Below are 24,387 nucleotides of genomic sequence, written 5' to 3'. Positions count from 1 at the left end.
TTCGGCAATATATTAGTTGATATGTATACCAGATGTGCAATGGAGAGGCCATAATAACTTCTTCAAATCAGCTCCAACTTTGTTGAAGTTTGCAGATTTAGAAACTACTTTTTAAGATCTTTCCAATGATATATTGGTTGATAGGGTTTTGGCAAAGCGTTTATGTACTCCACCGAGTTGCCCACTTTGGACAAGATATATATGATGATATCATGAAACAGGATCTGTTGGGGGAGGGAACCGTGCTTGGCAATGCTTTAGTGGATATGTATGTCAAATACAATGCTCTAGTGAAGATAACACAAGTCCTTGATGATGAGTTGTCTGCTCAAGAGATTTTGTTTTGGTCCTCACCTATAGAAAGTTAGGTTGACCAAGAGTAGATTCCAGGCTCTAAGTTGTTTTGAGAAATTTCAATAGGAGGGTCACCCTCCGATACATTCATCTTTACTAAAAGCCTGTAATGTAAACTTAGAAGCTGCAGAGAAAGGTAAAAGAGAGCATATTACTATACATATTAACGAGAGCATTACTACTTTTTCAAACACCCTAGAGCTAGTTGAGATTAATTTTCAATGAGAGCACTCCAAGAAGAATGACTCACAAAGGTAGGGAAAGTTTTAGCTCAGCAAAGACTTTTCCTTTCATGTTAATAACCAACTGTAATACACACAGGCATTGGTTGACTAATTTAAAGAATGATGAAGAGCCCGTTGACCTCAATCGGCTTCAAGTATAGTCTTTCTAGCAAATGGCACAATAGTTAGTATACATGTCCATGAGAGTATTTACCAAGCACATTCTGATGCTTTAAAAACTTTTGCATCGAGATCCATCCATGGAACTCAGCCTCCACTATCAATCATAACACAAAATAGGCAATCCCCACCTAGAAATCTCATCATGCACTCCCTCGTCAATGGTCTATACATCCACAAGAGCGGTACGCAAAGCTAAGAGCATTGCTCTAGCAAGCCTTAATGATTGAAAGCAACCCATATCTTCCTAGCCATATCCTTGTTGGACATATCCAACAATCAGCGTGTGTAAAGAGACAGCATCCCAGATACAAATGTAAACTTACATAAAAATAACATATATATAAAATAATGCTTGCATAAAAAAAGCTTTGATGAGAGCAGTAGGTCAAGGAGGCTTGAGAAAGGAGCGCAAAGTAGCATCAACGTTTTTCATAATGCCACATGCCTATAAGATGCAAGCATTGCCATGTAAGTCCTTAACTATTAAAATCACAAGAGCATAAGATGAAAACTTCTTGATGCAATCAAGGCAAAGAACAACAATCTCCTTTCCAATGGTATAATGGCCATGGGAAAAGTTTTTGTCAGTATCCTCTTTGCCATCGATGAGCTACTCAGGAGATGAAAGTGCTATCTAAAATTATTATCGATAATCATGGTGGTATCCAAATTGACAAACACAGATTGAGGAACATACGTTTTGGCCCTTGTCTCACTGAAGAAGGTGTTAAAGGCTTCATCACCATCCCCAACATCCCTTGCATGTGAATATGTAAGCCAAATCAATAAATTTCCCTCATATTTTAATAATTACCACCCAACGTATGCAGGGCACCTAGGTCCCAACACACCAAAGGCTTCACTGGTAGGGAGGGAATTTGGGAGTTAATTCCACCTTGAGTGAACTCAACCATAGTTGGGGGCCAAGAAACTATTTATGTTAGACTTTGACAATAAATGAGTGTCATCATCATATAGTATTGATTCCTACTACATCATGACAAGTGGTCTCTCTCTCTCTCTCTCTCTCTCTCTCTCTCTCTCTCTCTCTGGGGAGAGAGAGAGAGAGAGAGAGAATGAAACTCGTTGTGAGGGGTGCTATCGATGCGTGGAGAGCGTGCAACATTGTGAAGCTTGGGGGCTACTGCGGATTGTGCAGGTCCTCTTTTTTGGTGTGTCCAGTCTCCATGGAAGGCATGGTATGCAAGAGGGCTTATGTTCCTTGGGCGACACTGACACACCTTTTCTTATGCTACTCTGGTGGATCTAAGTGATGGAATTGGTCTTATTCTCTGGTGGATCTAAGTGATGGAATTGGTCATTGATCTTATTCTCTTGGAGATGATACAATTGAGCTAGTGGTCTGGAAGCTCTGGTTCATGTGGTGACATTGATATTGCAGTCTTTTGTCAAAGCTTCGGCTGCCCTTTTGACACTTCGGTGGACATTCGGAGCGGAGGTGGCAACCGCCTCAGGATGGTGGCATCCCCGGTTTGTTTTCTCCTCGCTATTATTGGCTTGTGCCTAATGTAATGGAACTTCATAACAACCCCCCCCCTTGCGTGAAAGGGGCACTACTAGTAAGAGCTCGAGAAGAGAAGGCTTTGATTGTAGACAGGGAATAATCACCAAAAGCAAGTCCCGGGGTGATGCTTTAGAAGGTCATTTGCAGGCTTATATGAAGTACATGAAGGAGAAACGCTACTGGGTAGCATGATCTGGTGTGCATGAGGGCCAGTATCAAGGGCCACAGGCGTCAAGGGAGGAGGAACGCTGGCTTGGAGAAAGCAGGGCTGCAACAAGTGTCCTAGAGGAAAGTTGCAAGGAAATGCATGAGAGAATAGAAGGGAGCAGCGTGTATGGTGGAGGGAAGAAGGGCCGCCAAGCGGCTGCTCCTGAATGAGACAGAGGAGGGCTAGTCGTGTGCAGGAGGTCTGTAAGACGGCGCCATGGTGAAGGGTGGATTTTTCTTAGCCGTGCTGGCTATGGAGCAGTGGATTGGGCACCAACAATGTAACTTTCTCCAATCTTGCGTCCATGACGGTGACGATTGTGCCGTCGCTGTAGAATTTGATGTTGGCAGTGGGCCAAATCTTGCATGTGGTGCTGGAGGAGCCGGGCAAGGTGATTCACCTCGTCAATGACGTCACCCGTCAGCTGTCTGCGGCGTTGATATTGGTCACTGGAAGGCATTGTGGGCAGTGTTCTCACCATTCTGGGATCAGTGCTTGGAGCGTTTTGAATCTTCAATATGTCCCGGTCCCCCCTCTCCAACCCTCAATAGGCCTTTAACTCTCTAGTCACTCGCTTTACCTCCCTCTTTTGTATATCTAGGTCAGCTCTTGCATGAGCCCCCTTTTCTGTAGGTAATACGAAACTATTGACGCCTCAGTCCCTCTTATTGAAGCGTCGTGTTTGGTATTTTAATAATGCATTCCTTCTTATATTTAGAGAGAGAGAGAGAGAGAGAGAGAGAGAGAGATTGGATTGCATAAGGAGTTTCTACACAAAAGAGAGATGGAGGGTGGTGGGGCCTCATCAGGCGTTGTCCGAGAAAGTATTGCATCGATGGTTGAAGAGCTTCGTCAATGTCCCTCTGTAAATAATCGTACTGGGCGTCTCCCATGTCGTGCTAGAATATTCTTGATCCTCTAATTGAGCCTTCGTTAATGACGTGATCGCCCTCATAGACATGGGCGTCTAGCTCACTGGCCCACCGCCTAATTTTGAGGAAGATCTCCCTCCTCTCTCTCCCTCTCTCTCTCTCTCTCTCTCTCTCCCCCCCCCCCCCCCCCCCCAATGGATCTTTCATCATGGAAGGCCCCTCTGAAGTTTAATCTTCAATCCTTGTCTTGTTATGACAACAAACTTCTAAAAGCGACACAAAGTGGACTGCACTAAGCGAGCCCATTACGATGCATCTGCACATAGCAATTCAAAGTATCTTGATCTTTGCCATGCTGGGCATACCCCAAAATCAATGAAGACCAAGGGACCACATCACAATTGGGCAGCTCCTTGAACAATTGTTGAGCTTTTATTAGAGCACCACATTTGGTATACATGTCAACTAATGTGTTACCTGCAAGTGCAGTAATTGTTTCCTAACAATCCTTGTCTGGAGATCTATTCATGAACCTATTCCCCCAAGACAATATCTTATACATTGCCACATGGTTTTAATTAGCTGACAAAAGTCACTCTGTTAAAGGAGAGGCCCTCTAAACAAATCAAAGTGTTGATCTTGGCCACTTTGGGCACATACTTGCTAGAAGTGCATACCAAAAAATATTACATTTTGTCACCAAAAGCTTTAGGTGATTTGCCAAGGGCATATCAATTGGAGGACATATCAGCTGACAAAAGTTCCCAACACTACATCGCTTACAAGTAGCCCTTGTGTATAGCTACCTATGCCTCTAAGACAACTTAGCATGATTGATGTATGATTTTTTGATGGCAGACACCATATAAGAATATAAAAGTGTGAACTTACACCACATGGCCTCCTCCCTAATTTGTACATGAGATGTGGACATGCTTTTTCTAGAGAGCTGAATATTGTTTTGCCTTTGCTCTCACTTGACTGCATGATTTCCACAGAGAGAAAACCTCCTGCCACAAGGTGTACAAATAGGATCCGAGTTGCAAAAGCATAACAAGAAAAAATACCATCCAACTAAAGAAGAGTCCAAGCACTCCATCACTGACCACTTAGGATCCATTCACCAAAGACAATTGCGAGACCTATGGAGCAAGGTGATAGCTTGTGGACTTCTTGAAGGAGTACGAGCGGAAGTGCGACGCAAGAGAGAGTGCGAGAAGAAGAGCACGACGATATGGTGAACTCGCTCTACTGTAATGTGTAGAGCATAGTGAGTTCTTATTAGGTTTTAACAAAAGAATATGTGTACATACCTGGCGGCCTGCCCACTTACCTGGGCGACCACATTGGGCTTTATACCCCAACAACCTCCCACTTAAAGTCCAATGTGGTACTTTAAGTGTGAGAGAAGCTACTATACAAGCTAATTTACAAGAGATGTAGAGAAGTGATGTACTACCCTACACCTAACTGCTTGCGAAAATGTGCAAAGCTCTCTGAGGGAAGTCCTTTTGTAAGTAGATCAGTAGGATTTTCTGTGGTGTGAACTTTGACAAGCTGAAGTTGCTTATCCTCGAGCATTTCCTTGATGAAATGATACTTCACATCCACATGCTTTGTCTTTGAGTGATAAACTGGATTGCGAGCCAATTGTATAGCACTTTGACTATCACAATATAACACAGGCATCTCTTCTTTGATTCCCAAATCTGTTACTAGTCGATTAAGCCAAATTGATTCTTTGCATGCCTCTGATGCTGCAACATATTCAGCCTTTGTAGTAGACTGAGTAACACAATCTTCTAATCTAGAACGCCATGATACTGCTCCACCAGCCAATGTAAAGACATACCCTGACGTAGACCTTCGGTTGTCTAAGTCACCTACATAATCTGAGTCTGTAAAACCCTTTACACTTAGCTTCTGACTCCCATAGCATATACGCATACTCTTTGTAGCTTTCAGGTATCTCAATATTCCTTTCACTGCCTCCCAATGTTTCTTGCCTAGGTTTGACATGTATCGACTTACTACTCCCACTGCAAATGCAATGTCTGGGCGAGTAGCACTCATTGCATACATCAAACTACCCACTACAAACGCATATGGAATCTTATCCATTTCAGCCTGTTCTTCCTCAGACACAGGACAATCTTGTTTGCTAAGTTTCACATATGGTGGCAATGGAACACTCAATGCCTTTCCCTTCTCCATATTGAAACGTTGCAAAACCTTGTCAATATACTCTGTTTGAGATAACCAAATCAACTTCTTTGATCTGTCTCTCTCAATGCACATACCAAGTATATGACTTGCCTCACCCATGTCTTTCATGTCAAACGATTTTGCCATCTTTGACTTCAAAGCTGAAATTTCTTCCAAGTGCTTGCCAGCAATCAACATGTCATCCACATACAAAATAAGGATCAACCAACTACCATCCTTAGCCTTCTTTGTATATAGACAATGATCGAACTCACTACGTTTGTAGCCTTGAGAAAGCATAAACTTGTGGAATTTATGGTACCATGCCCTCGGTGATTGTTTTAAGCCATAAAGACTCTTTAACAACTGGCATATCCAATCTTCCTTGCCTTTCTCAACAAACCCTTCTGGCTGCTGCATGTAAATTTCCACATCTAAATCACCATGCAAGAACGCTGTCTTGACATCCATTTGGTGCAACACCAAATCTAATATGGCAACCAATGCAAGAAAGCATCTCAATGTAGTCATCTTGACCATCGGAGAGAAGACTTCATCAAAGTCAATGCCTTGTTCTTGCTTAAAGCCCTTGGCAACAAGCCTTGCTTTGTACTTTGGCTGACTATCATGAGCGGTGATCTTATACCTGTAAACCCATTTACAAGGTAGAGCCTTTTTGCCCTGTGGTAATTTAACTAGCTTCCATGTCTTGTTTTTATGCAGAGCTGTCATCTCTGACTGCATGGCCAATTTCCAATTCCCGGAGTCCTTCATTTGCACTGCTTCCTTGTAACATGAAGGCTCATTGCAATCAGTCAACATGACATAGTTCATAGATGGAACAAACCTATCAGGAGGTCGCATGACACGTCTAGATCTACGCACAATAGGTGGCTCAGGCTCAGCCACAACCTGTGGTTCCACTCTATCCTGTCCTTGCTCCTCTTGAGCCCCGACATTTTGTCTTGCACGTGCAGGTCCATCTTCTTGGAAGACAACTCTTCTAATCTCCTCAACCCTCTCTGGTTTAGAATGATATTTGGATTCATTAAAGTGAACATCATTGCTGCGGACAACCTTTCTGAATTCGGGATCCCAAAGTCTGTACCCCATCTCACCAGAATTACCATAGCCTAGAAAGATGCACTTTCTACTCTTTGGCTCAAGTTTTTTCCTAAATTCCTTTGGAACGTGAGTATATGCCTCACAGCCAAAGACTCTGAGATACTTATATGAGGGCATTTTGCCTGACCATACCATCTCTGGCACTGAATCCTTCTGCAAAACCTTGCTAGGAGATCTATTTACAGGATGAACAGCTGTTGATACAGCTTCAGCCCAAAACCCATTTGGCAACTGTGCATTAGACAACATACTTCTGACCTTCTCTTGTATGGTCCTATTCATCCTCTCAGCAACACCATTTTGAGGAGGATTGTAAGGAGCAGTAAGTTCACGTTTTATACCTTTTGACTCACAAAAGTCCTGAAAGGCCTTTGAAACATACTCTCCACCATTGTCAGTGCGTAAGCATTTAAGCTTCTTGCCACTCTGATTCTCCACAAGTGTCACAAACGTTTTGAAAACACTAAACGCTTCATCCTTGTGCTTGAGAAAGTAAACCCATACTTTCCTCGAGTAATCATCTATAAATGTCATAAAGTAAGAAGCTCCCCCTAGAGATAGGTTAGGCATAGGTCCACACAAATCACTAAGAACAAGTGCCAACTGTGTATCTCTTCTACTGCTTCTATGCTTATGTGGCTGTTGTGTTTGCTTACCATACAGACAATGTTCACAGAATTCAAAATCATTAAATGAAAAGCCAGGCAAATAACCAGAACGAGACAAGATTTCCATTCCCTTCTTGGACATATGTCCTAACCGGCTATGCCACAAAGAAACGTTCGGCTGCTCGGTTACATTGATTACATTTTTAGAGACATTTGATACATAAATCATGTAAAGTCCTCCAGACTTTACTCCATGTGCTACTGTCATAGAACCCTTGGATATCTTCCACATGTTCTGTCCAAAAGTGGTGACGTAGCCAGCATCATCAAGTAAACCTGTGTTGATCAAGCTCTTTGTAATTGCGGGAACATGGCTCACATTCTTCAGCGTGAAAGAAGAGCCATTCTAAAACTTCAATTGTACATCTCCGACACCTAAGATCTCACATGTCTGCCCATTGCCTAGCCGAACATGATCTTTAGTGGTCACATAAGAGGTAAACCACTCCTTGTTTGGAGACACATGAAGTGATGCCCCTGAGTCTATAATCCAATCACTCAGTGCATTTCCATCAGATGCTGTAAGAAGAGCTGAGTCCATTGTATTCTTCAAGAAGTGGATGTCTCCTGACACTAGACTGTCATCCTCTGCAACAGTGTTTGTCACATTTATTTCTTGAATCTTTACTGAGGACTTGTTCTTCTCACCATGGTCTTCAGCTTTCTCTTTGCCTTTTTCTGCTGTCCATTCTCTGCAGTCTCTTTTCATGTGACCCTTCTTGCCACAATGGTAGCATTCTATGTCACTCTTGCCTTTAGCACTGCGGGACTTTCTACGAGACTGATTCCTCTTTCCACCTTTGTACTTTTCTTTGGTCCTTCCCCTGACAACTAAGACTGTTCCTCTGCCTTTGTCCATTGTCTTTCTATAAGTTTCTTCAGTAAGCAGACTTCCTTCTACACCTGCTATGTTCAAACCATCTAGAGGTGCAAAATTACTCAAAGCTGTGCGAAAAGTGTCCCAACTTTCCGGCAATGTGATCAACAGGAACATAGCTCTAACAGGTTCATCAAACTTGACACCTTGAGCTGACAACTGACTATAGATTGTGTTGAATTCATTCAGATGATTGGACATAGGTGTCCTTTCTTTCATCTTCAAGTCAACAAGCTTCTTAAGCCAGTATACCTGTGAAGCTGCACTCTGCTTCTCATAAAGATCACTCAGCTTTAACCATGCTTGATAAGCTGACATCTCGTCTGCTACATTGAAGTAAACGCTTTCTGCCAAAGTCAGCATAATGGTAGAAAGTGCCAATTCATCCATTTCGCTCCATTCATCTTCGTCCATATCTTCTGGTTTTATCCCCTTGAGCTTTATAGGTTTTATCTGCTTCTTTTGTACCAACACGTGCCAAATCTGCTTCTTCCACAATGGGAAATTGGTTCCATCCAGCTTCTTGGTATTGTAAAGAGCAGTGTCCTGTGATCCAGCCATAGCTACGCTTCAGAGTAGTTTACTTTCCCGGGAAAAATTCGACAGAGTTTCCCCTGTAAACTGACCTCTGAACCAATATCAACCTGTCAAATGAACCAAGAAAGCTTCAGATTCTGCAAAAATTTTGGCAGAGTCTCCTTTGTAAAATGGCTCTGGTGTACTAAAAAATAGACCAAAAAACAGCTCAAAAAACACTGTCTCTCTGACACTGTAAGCTGCGGGTAAACCTGTCCTGCACCTGTACTGTCTGTCACTGTCCTGTAAGCATAGACTGTGACAATTCTTCAATGGCAGTAAAGCAAATATGCAATCCCAACTGTCTAACTCACAGTCAATACATCCTAGCTGCCTATCTAAGGGCGCTCGAGGGATCGCTCCAAGACCTGTATCACCGAAAGGATCTCAACATTCGAGAATCCCCCACCTCAATAAAACCTCACTCGACCCTCAACAAAGGCTGCAGTAAATTTGACAGTACATAGACTTCCCACAAAGTCATACATCCACAAATTTCCCACTATATGCTGTAACCGCTGCGGCGGTTGTTTGCTGCGTGACTCACAGCCAGCAAACCCTCAACAGACATACATCATCTCTGACAATACATCCCATGTGGAAGTACCTGCAATGTCAAGATGAAATCTGGAATATCAAGCAGCAAACACAAGCTACCTGATGAACTAGTGGATGTCGCCTACAGTCTGTGTGTAGATACGCCCGTGTCGTATGTGACACACCTCCAAGAACTGTGAGCCGTCCTTCGATGTGTAGACAGCCACAAATCAACACTCTGGGAGTGTCGATATCCTCAGCACCTGCAGTCGTAGGCCGAAAACCCCAAATTTGCAGAGTCGGATCTGCACCCGTCGAGACCACGTAGTCGAAAATGGCCTGCACAGACCTTTGTCGAAGCCGAACGGTGGCCGAGGTGACCTCAGAATGAAATTCTGACAACACCAAGCCCTCCGGGCTTACCCACGAGATTTGGGGCCGTGTCTTCGCCTGTCGAATTTCACTCCAATCTGAGCTGGTGACTCTAGCCTCCTGCAGTGCTGCCCCGAGCCTCGATCTGAGATCTGATACCAGTTGAAGGAGTACGAGCGGAAGTGCGACGCGAGAGAGAGTGTGAGAAGAAGAGCACGACGATATGGTGAACTCGCTCTACTGTAATGTGTAGAGCATAGTGAGTTCTTATTAGGTTTTAACAAAAGAATATGTGTACATACCTGACGGCCTGCCCACTTACCTGGGCGACCACATTAGGCTTTATACCCCAACACTTCTTTCCTTGAAAGTTCAATTGTGTGGAGGTATTGATCATCAATATTTAGTGGGTAATTTAGTAATCACTAGGTCTTGCCCCAAAATTGTTCTTATATAGATACTCTCAATGCTATAGACAAAATAGGAGATCTCCTCAAGTTGGAATCGTATTCACAAAACTGGATATTTTGTGGACTTGAAAGTCCATAATCTTGAGTTTTTGTGAGCAGTTGTGTTGTCTGAGATGCTTACTTCATCTATACACCTTGGAAGAAATAAACTTGTACAAGTTTAAGACTTCAAAAACTCAACTTGATCTTCACACTTAAAATATGTAGTGCTGAAATAACACCCAAAAGTTCAGTAATGGCAAGACTCTTGCTTGTCCATTAGAATTGATGGATACTCAACTGGATAGAATTTTTTGATCCTGAAAGCAATCACTGATGGATTACAAATGATGGATCTTAGCTATTCCAAAATAGGTGGCTCTTAGCCCTTCAAAAATTGATGGCTTTTTTAGCCCTTCCTGCTACCATATCAACATAGAAAGATTTTGGTAAAATCATGCCTAATTTCACTTTTCTCAGAGAGAATTAGGATAGAGAGAGAGTGCTAGGCTAAGAAAAACCCCTTATTCAACTTTGTTGTATGTCCCCTGTGTATACCTATGTGCAGACAATGATTGTGTCGTATCTTATCATGTAAACGTACGTCAGTGTGCTTGTACAATGTTCTCGTATAGAGAGAGGTAACATAAGTGACATCTTGACCCACCTACCTGATATGTGATCATTATTGTACCAGGGTGACTTAAGTATGGCACTTTGCTTGTGAATACGGATAAATAAAAAAAGGTTTAAAGACATCAATAACTTACCTCATCCTTGACAAAGTAGGTAGTGTTATAGTGGAAGTGTGAACAATAAGGAGATGGAGTTATGTTTACATCACTAACATGTCGCGCGGTAGAGGTATAAACCTTTGGCAACAATAATGGCCCCTACAAATTGAGCAAATACTAGAAGTACCTCACACAAGCGAACATGGATACATCTCAATTTGTTGCTGGCATACAAAAATTTTGAGCTTATATCCTCACTTTGCCAAATTCCCACAATTGTGTGCCAGTGTCGTTGAATTGAAATCAACAATAGGATCTTGGCACGGGTTAGAGCCTTGCTTCTCATGAATGCTGTTGGTACTCTTGTACAATAGGCAATCCTTACCAACTTAAACGTTAAAATGTAGAAAAACAAGAAAACTTGAAATTGTCTGACCTGGTTGCTCTATTTTGGCTAGTTGTCTTGAGTTTTTGAAATAAAAACTCTCTTGAACTTGTCGTATGCACCATATATACCGTTTTGACACATAATGAAATAACCTACAGACACTTGCCAAGTCCCCCCCAAGTTCGTATGCTCATAGCATTTTCCAAACGTGGGAAGTCTTTTCTTTGCATAATACATCGTAGTAGCCCCACTTTGGATGCTACCATTTCTCATAGCTATAGATATTTGCTCACAGACACATGTCATAACAAAATAAAGTCGACCTTGTTGATCATTCACAAAAAAATGGCCTTCTCTAATTATAGATCGTATGGAGAAGCGGAACAATACTTGCAAGTTATGCATCTCGTACATGCTTAGCTTGATACCTGTTATCCTTGATCATTCAAAGATGTCCATTGCATGTTATAGCTATGAAGCACATGCTCAATAAACAAAAATCAATTGCGTACCTAATGAGTGAGTTGTACCCACTAACCTTATTTTCGTAAAACTCGAATGAATTGCAAGCAAGAAAAGAACCTGTGAGGCCTTGCCTTTGTAGTAGCATCCACTCCAAAGTAATCATTGGTCTTGTGCCAACAATGGATGTAGCATTCTGCCTTCATAAATAAAAGCAACTAATTGGCCATGCCAAGCATCATTGACTTACATGTCACAGGCATTGCATATACTTGCATGCCACAGGTCTTGCATGAACCTGAAGACCCTATTGTTATTGAAATACTAGGCAAAATGTTGTACATATTGCCATAATATGGATTCCCTTAGCAAAGCCTCTACATGATTTATTGCTCATGCCTTCAGACTTACACTTGGACACTTTATCCTTGGGTTTTGACACTTTGTTGCCACTAGATTATGTTATACGAGACCTTTTTTTTAGCGGTTTGTCCTTGAATTCTAAGTGATTGTCTCCGTTCATAGACAACTACACTATTATCTTGGATTCCTCAATTGCCATGCATGATTAGCCCATGGCCGAACTATTCACTGAAATCCATCATCGAAATCCATTGCTTGCTGCCGTTTTCTCCACAGTTAGCACTCCTTGGTAGTTCGGTTGCAATTTTGAAACATGGCCTTTTAATCTCATGCAAGTGTAAGGGCCTTCTCCTAGCCCTTACGCAAGGTCAACACATCGAAGCCACCCATTTTAAAAATGAAAAAGAAAAAAATAATAGAAAAAAATGTTCAAAGAAAAATCGGGCTCAATTTAAGCACCAAAGTATACTCACGACACTTCTGGCTTATGCCATGGGAACATGGACATAACCAATGCATAGAAAATGAGCTTTTCATTATGAGAAAAAATAGCATAAAGGAAAAGATAAGGGAAAGGAAAAAAAAAAGATAAAGAAAGAAAAGATAAGATAAAGATAAAGTGAGCAAGTCACTTGTTAAGAAAGTTTTGATAAGTAAGATAAGTTATCAAAGAAAGATAAGTTATCAAAATAAAGAAGATAAGCTATCAAGTTAAGTGAAAGCATTTATAAAAAATGTGCATGAAAAGAGCTTGGGGAGTTCTTTTTGAAGCATTCAGAAGTTGAATGGTGGATGTTCCTGGGGGAAGAAAGGAAAAGGCAAGGGGTGAGCCTTAAGGCTAGGAAGAAAAAGGAAAAAAAATAAGGTGAGATCCAAAGAAGATAAGCTATCAAGTTAAGTGAAAGCATTTATAAAAAATGTGCATAAAAAGAGGGTGGGGAGTTCTGTTTGAAGCATTCAAAAGTTGAATGGTGGATATTCTTGGGGGAAGAAAGGAAAAGGCAAGAGGTAATCCTTAAGGCTAAGAAGAAAAAGGGGGAAAAAATAAGGTGAGACCTAAAAAGGGGTAAAAAGGGGTGTTGGCTCGTTGGAAGAGTTTTCTTTTTTGGAAAGATTAAAACAAGGTTAAAAAAGAGAAGAGAGGAAGGGTGCAATGATGGCACCGTCGTTGCCACTTGGGATTTAAAAAAGAGGGGAGAATATGTAAGAGAGGAAAGAAAAGACTTTGGGGGTAGAGTTTTTTTCTTCTTATGCTTGAGGATTTTAGTTTGTTGAGGAGGGAAGAAAGCTCAAGGAGAGGAGGCCTCTCGTCCATGTGTGGTGGCAACGAAGCCAAGGAGAAAGATCCACCATCTGACAGGACCAACAATGGCCATTGAGGTCTGTCTTTTTTTTGGTGCTTTTTGAGGTTGTGCCGACGGAGCCAATTATACTAGATTATCTTGAGTAAAGTGAAGGAACATTGCCGCTTCTTGGTGTTGAATTTCCCTTCCCCCCTGCTTATGCTCTTGTGCAATCCACGGTGTCATGTGCGGGCGCGTGTGTGTACGCCTCGAGCCACCGATGTGTGAATTTGCACACACACACACACACACACACACACACACACACACACACACACACACACACACACACACACACACACACAGAGAGAGAGAGAAGTGTTGTCTGTGCTGAAGGGAAAGGATTGAGTATTGTAGCGTGGATGAGTTTAATTGTGGTACTGCTAAGGGTTTGTATGATTAGGTGATGTGCAGATACTAGAGCTCTACTAGCAAGCAATGTGTTTTTTGAAGGTGTGTTTGAGAGGATAGGGGTGTGTGTTGGGCATGTTCCCCATTCCCCCTCTCCAACTTACTGAGGAGCACGCTAATTGCTCTCGTTGGTGAAGTAAAAATACAAGTTTTCATATTGGTAAGGATGGCATCCCAAAGCTATGGTCCGGTGAAGAGAATCCAGACGAATGACTTGAAGATTTTGAATTGTACATGTAGTCTCTACGAATGCCTAATGAAGACAGCAAGATGCAAACCTTCCCGTTGGTGATGCGCAGAAAGGCTAAACAATGGTTTGAAGCTTTGGAGATGGAGCCGAGACAGGCATGATTGGCTCTCTGGGCAAGATTTCTACATGATTTTTATAAGGTTGCATCTCCTGTTGAGATGGATGCAAGGCTGAAGGCTTTAAAGCAGGATGTAGGCGAGGAGTTCAGTCTGTTTCTAGATCGTTTCGAAGCATCTTGGACAGAGTTAGCAACGGCTATGCAGCTAGCCAATGGTGAGTACTTCAAATTGGATAAGTTTATGGCATGCTTACATCTGAAGGTGCGAAAGAAAGTGGACTTTGAAAGTCCAAAGAACTACAATGGGGCAGTGGCGATTGCAAGGTCAAAAAGTAGAAAAATTTTTAAAAAGATAGGGCAAGGCGTAGCATGTTATGAAGCAATGGCACCTGTTCAACCACAAAGTCCTCGAGAGTCAACTTAGGAAGAAAATCAAGAAAATATGGCTACGGTTGCTATTCTGCAACAGTGGATACGTATAGTTTAGGATCTAATGGATCAAATGCAAGAGTTACAACTAAGTGTAATGGACCGGGGAAAGCCAAGAGGAGCAAGGGGCAGGGCGAGGCCTCTACCTTGAAGGTGCTATAATTGCGGTGAAGAAGGGAATTATGCACCAGACTGTCCTCATCCGTCAAGGGAAAGAGGTGGTATCTACCCATTGTTTGGCAGAGGGAGAGGCCAAGCACAGTTTAATGGTCCAAGAGAGTAGGCAATTGAGAATCCACAGCAACAAGCCCAAACGGATGGCGGTGAAGTCCCTAGGGTGAACATCATTGGGGGTGGATAAACAGGATGTCGAAGTGTTGGCCAACAAAAGAGCTAGAGTTGAAAGGGAGACAGAAACTGAGTGGGAGATTAGAGCTCGTAAAGGCAAGGAAAAAGTATACGAGGGGAAAGAGAAGCCTAAAACTAGCAAGAAAAGAAGGTGTCGCAAAATTAAACAAGCAGATTTCCAGCTTGGGCATGACCATTCAAAGTATGATTTTGTGAGTGATGTCCAAAGTCAAAGAGCTAATATTACTTTTGGACAGTTGTTGGCATTGAACCCAATGGATAGGTGACAGCGATCGACTAGCATTAGCACCAGGATGCCAAGGGGTAAGGGCAATGTGCAGGCAGTGCAAAATATCGCTCTCAGGGTAGGTAATCGGGCGGATGTTCTTCCTTTAGTGGATGTTGTCATCGAGAAAAGGATGCAGGTTCAAGCCTATATATATGGTGGAGCATAGGTTTGTGTCATGACGGAAGCTGCAATGAGAGAAACAGGGGTTAAGGCGGTAGCCAAGTCGAATGTGTGCATGAGGATGGCTAACCATGCTAAGGCTAGGCGTTTAGGCGTGGCCCAAGACATAAGAGTGAAAGTGATGGGCATAGAGTGCCTAATCGAATTCTTTGTGATAAAAGCTGGGGCTAACATGTATCCTATCATCTTGGATAGGCCGTGGCTGTTGACAATTGGTGCCAAATAGGATTGGGAAAACAGGGTGTTTACCTTGCCTGATAAAGAGAAAGGAAGACAAGTGGTGCTACATCTGAAGACCAAGGAAATCCATTTCCATCCTATGGCGGCGAGAGACGAGGGTGACACCACCAACTATGAATACGAGATTGGAACGGCCTGTGATGAAGGCTATAGAGATATAAAGGAAGAAGAAAACAAGGGTGATATGCTCAAGATTGATGCTGACTTGTTCGGGGTCGCTGTGGAAGAACCTTGTGCAAAAGAGGAGGTGCAAGCATAGGTGCATGCCCTAGGTACTGAAGAGGTGATCAATATGCTAAGTGGAGACTTGACCAAATAGGAGAAAGAAAGCTATGTCCAGTTGTGTGCATCCTTTCCGAACTTATTTGCAAAAGAGTATAAAGATTTGCGAGGAGCCAAGGGTGTTGAGCACAAAATAATCCTCAAGGAATGATACAAGCCTAAGGCGCAGAAGCTAAGGAAATTGGGTGAAATTCTAAAGGAAACCCTTTGGTAGGAGGTCAGTCAATTACTGGATGCAGGTATTATGTACCCCGTGAAGGAGTCAGAGTGGGTTTTTCCTCGGTGGTTATCACTCCTAAAAAGAATGGGAGATGGCGGGTGTGTGTCGACTACAAGCCATTGAATGCCGTGACCAAAAGAAACCACTACCCATTGTTATTTCAAGATGAGATCTTAAATTAGGTGGCTGGCCATGAAATGTGTTCCATTATGGATGGGTTTTTAGGATACTTTCAAATAGGGATTGTTCTTGAAGACCATCTAAAAATTACATTCATGTCTCCATTGGGTTGCTTTGCATATCACAGGATGCCTTTGGGGCTGGTAAATGCCTATGCTACCTTTGAAGACTGGATGAACAGGGTTTTTAGTCCATATCTAGGCAAATTTATTAGGGTTTTCATGGATGACATTGGATGTTATAGCTCAAGGGCGGATTGTTGTGCAAGCTGCGGCTATGTTTTCAGAGGCTAGATGAAGAGGAAGGTCAGTTGAACCCCAAGAAGTGCAGACTAGCACAACCCCAAGCATCATTGTCGGGCCATGTGGTATCACAAAATGGGACTGAAGCGGATCCAAAGAAGGTCAAGGCTCTAGTTTGATGGAGCCTCCTTCCAATGCGTAGGGTTTGGCGTCTTTCGTGCACAGGTTGAAGTATCTGTCGAGGTTTTTTTGGATGTTGTCACATTATGTATACCCACTTCAAAAGAGGGCACATCAAGTGCATGGTTTTAAATGGGATGAAGAGGCTCAAGTAGCTTTTGACAGGGTGAAGGAAATCCTGTGTCAACCCCCTATTGTGTGTCCTCCCAATCATGAATATGTTTTTTATGTTGCCATGATGGTAGGAACCGTAGTATGTTAGGGTAGTACTATTGCAGAAGGTGGGAAGAAGTTATAACCCTATTTATTTTGAAAGCAGGGTGATAAGTCCTAGGGAGGCAACCTACACCGAAGCTAAACAGTGGGTCATGGCCTTAGTTTTTGCCTACAGGAAGTTCAAGATATATCTCATCGTGTGGAAGTTTTTTGTGCTGATGGCCAACAATTTATTGCCGGAGATACTGTTGCACTTGAAGCCAGGGAAACAGATCATGAACTGGGTGATAGAACTACAGGAGTTTGAGTTTGAATTCAAAATTGACCATACAAGTCAATCTCACCTGGCGGATATTCTGGTCAGCAAGGCCGCTGATTTGCCAATCTATCCCAGGGTGGTGCGGGATGAAACCAAGGAGGAGCTGCATTTAGTGGAATCTTTTACTATGTGGTTTAATGGAGCATATAGGAGGGTAATACAAAAGGCAGGTGGAGGTGTGGTGATACGAGATCCATACAACAGGGTGATCTTTTCAAAAGCCTACGACTTGAAAGATGTTCATACCAATAATGATGCAGAGTATCTCACCCTTTATCCTCAGTAGCAGCAGCAAACATCTTGAAGACATCTGTGTTGTTGTCAGTCATGCTAAATGCTGCACCTTATGTGAAAACTGCTCAAAAATAGGAGTAACGGAGCGAGAACAACACGTGCTATATAGCACAAACCGTAGAAGAATGTATGGCACCTGTTATGTAGAAAACGACACTGATGAAAATTTTGCACAAAATGACGAAATTGCCTGTGCAGACCTGCCTGTAGTGGAAACGGAGGCCGAAATGAGCCCGAATCAGAAATCTGAGCAAACCAAGCTCTATGAGCTTATCCAAAATATTTGTCAACCTACGAACGCTCTCCAAACCTCACTGTAATCGGAGAAAGTGAGCAGGCGTGTGCTGGATCAGCTGGCGACTAAGCCCGGGAGGACGTAACCTGCTCTGATACCAATTGTTGGAATTATGGTTGCAGAGAAACACACACAACTTGGAGAAGACAAAGGAAGCTCAAGGCACACAATAGAGAGTGTGTTACTTAGTGTGCAATGGAAAGATAGATAGCCCTAGAGTGATGGGCGTATATACAATGCACGAGGGAAAAAACCTCCTAAAGAGGGAAAAATTTTCCTCGGCGGTCCTAGTGTGTTCACACACATCACTACCACATGTATATGGTAACATGCATAGCTTATGTCGCCCCAATCCTAATGACTACTTGCATGTAGATATACTTACGGGGACACAAATAGCTCGTAGATGCATCAATGCGCGTGCTCCGTTCCACGAGGAATGCTTGGTGTTGATGCATAGCTCTTGTTGAGCTTAGCATGATGGTGCAATTGGATCTCCAATGCGTTGAGCAAGCCGGGCGTAGCATGAGGAAGAAGCTCACGCTCACTCTCTTTCTCTCTCTCACACAGTCGACAACAGCTTAAAAAGTTGATTATGATGAAGTCCTCTTTACAAAATGACCTAGGTACCTTATATATGAAGGCTATTATAGGTTAAACGAAAAATAGAGTTCAAGGAGTAAAAGGGCTTTCTATTTATAATCTAGAAGTGCAATGACCCCGGCTTCTGCAAATAGACTAGCTACTTATCACAAATGATGTTTCTAACCATAATACGCAGCATTTCATAACTCTAAGAGAATAAGGCTTTGTTGAGTTATGTCCTATTGTGGACCCACGGGTCAACACAGCACGCCCTTTAATTTAGCATGATGCCAAAGAGAAACAACTGAGTGAACTTTTTGTCTTTCATTGCTCTCACATTTTAAGGTCCCAAATGTACACGAACAAACAATATGTGCCTTATATTACTAACTTACTTAGTTGTGACTAGGTGGTGATGATGTACACTATTACCATTTCTTGCACTGAAAACATGGATAGAGGTGCAAGAAAGTAAGGCATATATAGAGCAATGTAAATGGACAAGTCAAACACATTCTCAATATTAAAAGAAAATCAACTCATCTGTTAGAAATTTATAGAGATTGCTAATAAGGAGTTTGATCAAAACAAGCAACACATTGGTAGCCCTTACATAGAGGTTGTTAAAGGACATCCATTTCATATGCAAGCTGGATTGAAAATGGTTGGGAGAGGAAGCTCAATGAGAGTGTCAACAACACTTAATCAAGATCATGAGGAAGCATAGGAAAAACTTATATGGGGTATGCATGTGTAAAAAGGTGAAGAGAGAGAGAGAGAGAGAGAAAGGGAGAGAGAGGAGCAAACATGAGTATACTCACCGATTAGGTTTGGTGCAATTCCACATAGAAACTTTCAAATTTACCTCTAAAACTTAAGTTCAAAAGTGAAAAAATTGAAGAAATTAGTGGAAAATTTATCAAATATAGTCAATTTATCTCTAGAATTTTCCAAATGTAGGTTGTTAAAGTTCTATGACAGTTTATTTTCTGAGCCGTGATCCCCACCAATCTAGGGGGTGATCAGTTAAATATGAATTGACCTTTATTGGTTTTATGGGAGGGCCCTAAAAGATTTCTTATGTTTTTAGAGCACACTCTGTAAAGCCGGTGAAAAAGAAGAAGAAGTAGAATGAGAGAGAGAGAGAGAGAGAGAGAGAGAGAGAGAGAGAGAGAGAGAGGAAGGAAAACGAGAAAATAAGAAAAAGAAGAAGTAGAGAATTTTCAATGTGATATGGTCAATTGCAAGAGACATGCAACGAGTCTTGGCAAAGTCAAGTGTATGTGCTAGCTAGGTTGAGCGCAATCCAACCTATAAATTTTAAAACTCACCCACATATAGAGCAGGTGGCCTTAAAAGTTGTTATAGCCATGCAACCACCCCCATGTCATAAACCCATCATGAATACTCCCTCTGAGAAGCAAACAACACACTACTCACCACATTAATTGTGCATACAATGTCCAAAACCAATGGCATAGTGACTCTTCCTGCTACATAGTGTAATGTTGGCATGTTGGGTCATGGCCAACACATGCAATCCTAAGTGCCAACAAATATCACTTGATGACTTAGCTGACTTTGATGCCTCAAATGCAAGACAAAAGAACACCAGAGAAGCATGGGAGAGTTGCTATCATGACGAGTCCCTTGACTGGTGAGGATGGTGAGAGGGAATGCTAATGCCTCTAAAGCAATTTTTGCCCAATAAAAATATTGTATTCAAAGAAGGACACTAGCTCTCCATTAGACTACTTAGAGGGCCACTTCCACTCACCAAGGACCTATATCAATTGTGCAAAGGGAACTCCAACCCAAATCCATAATCACAAATTAGCTACCTCCTTAGAGAGAAACAGAGGATGGCAAGACAAGATATCATGCGAAGGGAACCCATTACTTAATTCAATCCCAAGAGACCTCAAATTGAGCTTATAATTCTTGAAATCTACACACACGCACACACACACACACATAAAGAGAGGGGGGGAACACGCTTGCCATTATTGGGAAGAGTGTGTTGGAGTTTCAAATGACCAACTAGAAGGAGACTTCCTCTTGGTCAATCCATGAGAATGTGGAGAGTAGCTACACTTCATTAGTTGTTATATCTTACACTCAAAAAGGTAGACATAGTGTTGATCCAAAAGATAAATTTGTGCTTCGTTCACATGAATGTGGAGAGTGCTTACACCTTATGAGTTGTCATACATTGACCTCGAGAAAGTAGTTATAGTGATGGCTGGTGCACAAGTGTATTAAAGAGATGTAAAACCTCAACCCTACTATGGAGGGAAGGAGATCAATGGTTGCTTCAATTGAAGCACACCATCTTCTTGGTAGCATCAACACGCAAGTCATATACTAGTTTCTTTTTATAGGAATCATCGAAGATGCTTGTGTAAAAGTTTAGACGAAAGCTAAACTAAGTGGAAGGGGGGCGGGGAGGGGGTGTTGCATGGGCACTGAGCATGGCAAGTGGAGGAGATAGAGAGTGGGAAAGAAAGAGATTTTCTCTATGTTCGAATGCTAAGGCAAAGGAAAAGAGGCAAATTTTTTTCGAGGCAGAGACCATCGCGAGGTCTTGGCGTGTGTGTCAATGTGAGATTTTTTGCGCGGGGACAAATGGAGACAAAGGCAATGTGTTAGAAAAAAATTGGGGTCCAGTGCAGTGTTCGAGAAAGTATTTTTTCATGGTTGGCTGGATTTCCTCTTTGCCAAGATGCAAACCGAAAACACTAGTAAAAATTTTAAATTTGCAAGATTTTTGGACTATTTTATTGTATATTTTATTGATGTTTCTTCCCTTTGCCTTGGTTTGCATCCAATTAATCTTAATTTTCAATCGGCTCAAGGCTAAGCTGAGGAAAACCTTTCCCTAACACAAGTCCAATGTATTTTAACCGGCTGAAATCCTAAAATCTCGGTTGAAGAAAACCAAAATTCTTTTTTCAAGTTTTAGTGTGATTACTGACAAAAGCTTCAAAATTTCACCTAGGAACCGAGAGAATTTCAAGTTTTCCCTTATTTTCTTCGGTTACGAAATATGTTTTTTCTCTGGGAAGGATTAAGGGAAGGCGGGACATAGTCGCTCGGTGCTGTGTATGGGATAGCTAGTGATGGTGTGTGCCAAGGCAGAGATGGAGGCATAGAGGTGGTGCTTGTGAGGACTACGGAGCCAACCAGGGAGATGATAAGTGAGGGTGAAGGTGCGCAGACAGAGGCCCAAGATCGTGAAGATAGGGAGAGAGGACTTGTGTGTGCGTGCGCACGCATGTTTGCAAGGCGATTGTGAGTTCGTGTACACCATGGAGTCCTGTCCTTTGTTTTGCAGAACATGGGAGAGAGCCACATGCAGAGAGACAATGAGGCCGCTGGGGGGGGGGGAGAGAGAGAGAGAGAGAGAGAGAGAGAGAGAGAGAGAGAGAGAGATGTCCGTGTGCCGAGGGAGAGCAAGAGAGTGCGAGGCAGCTGTGTGTGAGAGTCAGTAGAAAGCTGTCGAAAGAAAGAGAAATGATTGATACATGCAAGAACAAGAGCAACGGGTTCACACTTTACTTTATGTAAAGTGGGAAATAGAATCTCCCACTCTAATTAATTAATAGATTGAATGTAGATCGGAGTAGGAGTACTCGATAAAAAACTTGTCCAAAACCTTGCCACACCTACATATGAGAAACAATAGAGGTAAATTGACTATATTTGAAGGTTTTTACACCAAATCCCACTAATTTTTTATTTTTTTAAAAAGGTTTTCTCGCCTCAAAATATAAAATTTAGAGATAAATCTCCAAATTTGTCGGTGGGACCTAGGTCTTTTGGGAGCACTTGCCAATAGGAGTAAGTGTGCTAATCGAGGTCTCTCCAATTTGAAATGAAATGAACAAGTGATAAAATCACAAGGCCTGCCATTTTGAGGTCTATACGATAAGCATGTTGTCATAGGAACTTTTATACTCATTGGGGACAATTAGCTCAACATCAAAGACTAGCACAAAAAAACATGTAAAAATACATACTATTAGCCTCTCAAAACCTCATCTTATCGTTTTTTCTTGTGGCTTGTGAGAAGGAACAAACCAAAGGAATTTGTAGTGCAATAGGCCTTTGTGATTAGGGTGAAAGGCATTCATGCATAGACAAAGAGAGAAGAACCGACAACAATTACAAGTGTGAAATTGAAGGAGACTCAGGGAGGGGTGCTACCAACATGCTAGAGGTGCTACAAAGAGATATAACCTCAAAACCCCAAGCCTACATCAAGCTCAAAAGGTCGCCTTGATACCCATCATCCATGAACCTCCCATCACAAACCACCACAAACTTACGAAGGTCACCCAGATGTTCAACAATAACATTCTCCCATAGCCAGCTGCAACCTTTTGAGAATCAATCAACCTAGCTTCATTATATTCATTTTGTGGCAAGTATCAAAATTTATGCCAAATTGATGGTTCATGATTAGAAATTGGAAGGGAATGGAAGAGACACCCTAAGCCCGAAGCTTGCCATTAACTTGTGCTATGCATGCCTTTGCATGTTCTCCCAATGCAAACTTTTTTCTTAATCCCACATGCCTTCAACAAGTAATCAACTTTGTGGAAAGGCATGACTTTTGCACCTAATGATAACAGACTAAAGTTTCTTTGCTCTGCCAAGGTGGTGACCAGATTCTACAGTTAGTACCATCCAAGTTTCAAGTGACAGCATTTCAAGTAGAAAGCTCGTGACAATTTGTTGTACTTTCAACAAAGTATGACATTATGCCTGCAAAAGTAGACCAAAGCATTTTCAATCAGAATATAAATGTACATCTTGATTACAGTTGGAGAGAAGCCAATGCTCAAGATTCCCCCCCCCCCCCCCCCCCCCCCAAAAGCTTGGAAAGCCTACATATAAGAAACTTTAGAGGAAAGAAATCAAGAAAACCTACATATGCACATGAAAGGAAGCCACGTGTCAATAAATCAAGAAACAGGACAACTCAGGTAGCGAGGCAACCAAGGTTCGCGACTCTGCTTAGCCTTGAGCTGGCTGAAAATGAAAAAAACCAGTCTAAGGGAGAGGGAGAAGGAGAAACTCGACTTAAAAAATTCAAGAAAAGAGATTTAGATTGTAAAATATGCCGATTATTTTGAAAATTTTCTCTTTCAATCTACCCGAAAGGGAATTTTGTATGTTTGTGGATTGATATTTTGCAACCATTAAAGACAATTGACAGATTCTCTCTCTTAAGGAGCGCACATGCGAAGGGTCTCGATGGCTTGCCGATCGAGTCATGAACTTCACCACCCGCTGGCAGTAAGCGTAAATGCTACAATCCCAACTGTTATCGCAATGTAAATGACAAAACTCAACTCTCTCAGTCGTGTTGTCCTCTGTTGCAACCAATAAAGCCTTTTCTTTCCAAGAAAAGCCTTTTCTGTTGCAACCAATAAAGCCTTTTCGTTCCAAGAAAACGACTCTCGCCATGTGTAACCGTTAAGGCAATTGGGGTGACGTTTTGATGCCGACGGTGAGTCACGGTGGCTAGGTGCAAGGGCGTGGTAGGACTATGGTGGGCTCAAAGCACTTTTTTACCAAGAGAAGCCACCGCTCATATGCATGTGCGCATGCTCTCTCTCTTTCTCTCTTGCCTACTAGTGCATACATTAATTGAACTCTTTGGTTATAGAGCTTTTGCTGAGAAATTGACCCCAGAAAACAATGCTCATGCCATGCTACAGCCTACTGCATGAAGTTGAAGGGAAATGAGCAAAAGACTTGTGTCATAGCCTTGTTTGTTTGCCATTATAATAGTTGCAGAACCTCTCTCTCTATCTCATTTCTGACACAAGACAAAAGTGACAGTTTTTCGAGAGTTAGGTGCGTGTCACACTAGGGCCTGACACTAGGGTGGGCAAG

Source organism: Adiantum capillus-veneris, chromosome 5 (assembly GCF_014529385.1).
Source record: "Adiantum capillus-veneris isolate H3 chromosome 5, ASM1452938v2, whole genome shotgun sequence".
Taxonomy (NCBI): Eukaryota; Viridiplantae; Streptophyta; class Polypodiopsida; order Polypodiales; family Pteridaceae; genus Adiantum; species Adiantum capillus-veneris.
Note: the sequence above shows the minus strand (reverse complement) of the source record.